Here is a 4,788-nt window from a genome sequence, read left to right on the forward strand (position 1 = left end):
GAAAGGCACACCCTGCCACCTTTAACAGCAGGGGTGACAGAAATACACCTTTGGGATGAGCTAATCTGTGATTGATAATGGCTCAATACAAAAAGTAGCTGTGAAAATAACATCCAGTGTTTGAAGGGGCACATGCAAAGCCCACTCATTTCATACTATAGGCTAGAAAGTCTGCATTGACAACCCAGACCTAAATATTCACATTATCATATACAAAGGAACATTCTTAATTGTATTTAAGACACTGAGGTAGATACTATATTTGTGTCAGGGCCGAGGCATATCTGGGAACATTCGTCTCATTTGTCACGGGATTAGCAGAAGACGTCTTGTACTCTAGAACTAGAACTAAGCGTCAGTGGCAGAGGGTTGGTGATGAGGTCTAGACTATTTAAGCTCCAGCTGGCAGCTGAAACAGAAGTGTGGACTCGAAGTTGGAGCAGACGCGTGGTAGCAGCAGTTTTAAGCGTGCTGCAGGCGTTGTGTCCAGTTCTACATGTAGTTTTCAGTGCTATTAAGATGACCAATAGGAGTTCTCTCAGCAATGCTACGCAGCCTGTGATTTTTACCAATGTGAAAGATGTAGATTGTGCGTGTTTCTATAGAGGCTGCTTCTGTCACATCTGCTCTGTCTTCATTGAAGCCAAGGCCTGGTTGCTACATAGCATGGTTTATCTAAAAGGATAATAGAAATGCAGGAAGAAGGGGAATAGTGAAATGGTTCATAAGAAGAAAATTAGACTTTTGCAGGTTCAATAAAATGTTACAATCAAAGGGACGTTCAGAGTCGTACAATAAGCCATTATGGGATTTTTAAATGTATCTTCCCGGCCCCTTCCGAGGCTGCTAGGCATTTGTTTTTTTTCTCACCAAGTCAGTGACCCCAAACTGATGTCGTTGAATAAGAGGTAAAAGAGTATATGTAAGATGTTATTTTATATCGGAAAATGACGTTGGGCTGATTCACAAAGGCAAGTGACTGCTATAGTGACTTTACTACCTTTTAGAATACACAAAGTACTAGTGTAATTTTACTGTTAGTAAAACTACTAGTAGTAAAATTACACTAGTAGCTTATAAGTCCTAAAAAAGTAGTACATTTATTACAAAGTGTAAGTTTACTTTTGTGAACCAAGACCTGTAATTGTAATACTTGTAATTAACATCCATCAAAGAAAGGTTCCAAATGATTCAAACGTATAATACAACATTTCTGTTAGAACTGACATCCTTGCTGTGGTTTGCCCCTAATATTTTGCCTCAGACCTTCTGCTTTTGCTGATTTTGCTTTTGCTGGTCGTAGGACTCTGCGTACTTTACCACGGCTAGCATGTGCTAAAGTGCTTGTGCTCTTTCTCTATGACATGGTATCAATGACTTATGTCCAATTGACATATTTAATTTATTGATATGTCCCTAGTCAAGTGGTACTACATATACCTAGAGCCTGTATATTAAATTCTACCAGTGGACCTACAGCACTGATTGGGCCACCCACTTCAGTAGCCCTTTAAGCATGTCTCAGGCTTGCCATTGCACAGCTTGTGTGCGCAATTTAAACTGCCATTTCGACCTGGCACAATAAAACTTTTGCTAGGTCCAAACCTTTCTTTTTAGTACATATACGTCAACCCTAATGTAAACCCTAGACAGCCCAGTGTGAGGGTGCAATGTATTTAAAAAGTAGGAGATGTTCTTTCATGTTTTACATGTCCTAACAGTGAAAAAACTCTTAAATTCATTTTTCACTACTGAAAGACTGTCTTTTCCATAGGATAACATTTGAGTTACGTTATTGCATTTTATGTGTCATTTCTGAATGGGAAGAGTTTACCAGTTCATGTGCCTTGAAGTCGGATTTTAAATTACAATTCTGAAAATGTCACTTTTAGAAAGATGAAAGCGAATGCAATAATTGATTGCCAGAATGCTGAACAATGCAAACATTCACTCCCAGTCACAAGGATCTGGGTGTAATCCATCATTCTTCTGCTCACACCGTCACCCCAGTTTGGATACAGCCATATGCAAATCATTCTTGCGCCTGTTCCTGCAGTCCGAAATGCCAAGCCAGGTCCTCTCTAGACTAGAAACAAACATCCTGTGATCAGTTTGGGGGCATCACCACTCATCAGCCAGGCTAGCTTGAATCCAGTTGTGCAATGATTTGGGTCCCACATCTAGGCATATCCTTCCCACTTTAGAAACATGTCATTTTCTTGCCTACGTCATTTGGTGCCTGCAGCCTGTCTTTGGATCACGTGAGTGTAGCTGAGAGTTGGGTCTGTGTATTCCTCCTAGATGGGCAAACACAATGGTAGCTTAGATGTGACTGAATGGGCCATCACTGGCAGGATGGAAGGATGGAGCTGGGCACCAAGTAGTGAGGGCCTGATTACAAGCTTGCTATGCCAACGCATTGGCAGCCAGCCATATTACAAGTTAAACTTGTGTTACATGTGGGATTGGCATAAAAGTTCCAGCGCAGCATGGATGGTGACATCCATGCCTTGCTGGCTCTTTGTGGGGTCAAGTGCCCCCCTGAATGTATCCCCATGGGGGGGGCACATGGGGTCCCATAGCGCCATTTTGTTTCTGCACTGCCAGCCCTTTCATGGTGGGGCTCTGCCATGAAATGGCTGGCACTGCAGAAACTCAAAATATGCTGAGCGGGACTGCACCAGTCCCTGCTCAGCGTAATGTGTTGTAGCCCTCCTGTCCCACCGCCAGGGAATTACGGTTCCCTGGCACAGCCTGTTGTCCACCCTGATTCAACTTTTAAGTCATAATCAGCAAAACGGTGGACCGCCACTTCTGCCCTACCGTGAGTCTGCCAGACCACCATACTCGTAATCAGCCTCATAGTCTGGAGCTAGGGCATGGAAAGCAGGGCATTTGTGTACTTCACAGGCATGCCTCTAGAAGTGTCTTCCCACTTCAAAGACACAGCAGTGTATAAAAGAAGGTCATTAGACACCAACTCTTCAGTACACTTCTTGCACTGTGGATATCAGGAAGAAGGACAGCTGTGCTGCTACAAGGACCTCCCCTCTGTTGGACTGCTGCTCTAAAGGTACTGATGTCCTGCTGTGCTGACCTGCTGTCTGCTTCCCTCTTGCCTGGGGAAGAAGAACTGCACCCACAACGTTACCTTGAACCCAGAACTCCAGAATTTCTCAAAGGGCTAGCCTGGTCACCTCCTGATCTGAGCCTCCCCAACCAGCTCCAGGATCCAGCTGTAGTTCGTTCCTGGTCCCCAAGTGGTGCCTCTCAGGTCCTGGACACTTGGTGTGGGTCATGGGGTCTTAAATCAAGCAGAACATCCCAGGACTCCTGTGTTATACACTATCCCTAAGATAAATAAGAGCACCACAAACCCTCCAGGGCATCCCATTTTTTCCGGATGTGGTTCAATTCTTGAACCCATCGGCAAGTACATAGATTTCTTCATAAAGGACTTTGTCCAAAAACAGGAATCGTATGTCCAGGACTCAATGCACATGATCAACCTATTGGAAGGAAGGCCCTACAATATTGAAGAGGATTGTCTTGCACCCTCGACATTACCTCCCTATACACTAACATACCACAGACAGAGTGTATACAGGTCATTGAGGATCTCTTAGACACCAGGCCTAGACCCATACAGGTTCCTACCTCGTTGATTGTATCACTGCTATGCATTGCACTGACCCACAACTAATTTGTCTCAGGAGCCAAATACTATCAGCAACATTCTGGCACCAGTAAGGGAACAATTTTTGCTTCCGATCTGGCAAATATATACATGTATCATGTGGAACACAAATATGTACTTAACAACATGAACATTTACCGCCTAATGATTCCATGTTGGAAACGGCATATCGACGATATCTTCCTCATCTGGTCAGGAAGTAATTCTGAATTTAATGCCTTTGTAGCACATTTAAATCCGGTACAGCCCCATCTCACCTTCACTTCCCCGATACATAAGTCAAGTGTAGCTTTCCTCGATTTGAATATTCAATATGAAGAGGGAAAACTTTACACATCCTTACACAGGAAACCAACAGAACACAACACGTTACTGACATACAACAGCCATTATCCTCAGGCACTCAGAGATGGTTTACCTTATGGGCAATGTTTAGGACTACGCCGCTATTGCAGCAAAAAGGAAGATTACCTAAAGGAAGCAAACACACTAAGAGACAAATTCCGAGCAAGGTGGTACCCTAACAGATTAGTCAAAAACGCCCTGAAAAGAGCATGGTTTTGCTCACGAGAAACACTACTAACTCCCAAAGAAAAATCCAAAAATTAACAGTCTCATCTGCGTCACTACGATTGGCATACACCCCAACAAGTTGCGTAAACTGATCACAAAAAACTGGCACATGATCAAAAGCATAGATCCGAACATCGAAGTGCCTATGTTTGCCTTCAAAAGGGGTAAAAATGTAAAGGACCACCTTATCAGGTCATCTCTAGAGAGTCCAATACAAACCAGTAGATCGTTGCAATCTACATGGGGTCTGCCAGAGGTCAAGGGCCACTAAATGTGGCAACTGTGTGGCGTGTGCATTCACTTCTAACACCAAGACATTTGAACACGGCAATGTCAAATAGAACTTGGAATTCTTTGCCAACTGTAATACCAAAAATGTGGTGTATTGCATCATCTGTCCCTGCGGTCTTCTTTACATAGGACAAACACAACAACAAGTAAAGGCAGGAATAGGACAGCACAGCAGCAGAATGAGAAATACGGTACCAAATGGCCCCCTAGTGAACCAGTATTCTGAC

Source organism: Lissotriton helveticus, chromosome 5_1, assembly GCF_964261635.1.
Source record: "Lissotriton helveticus chromosome 5_1, aLisHel1.1, whole genome shotgun sequence".
Lineage (NCBI taxonomy): Eukaryota > Metazoa > Chordata > Amphibia > Caudata > Salamandridae > Lissotriton > Lissotriton helveticus.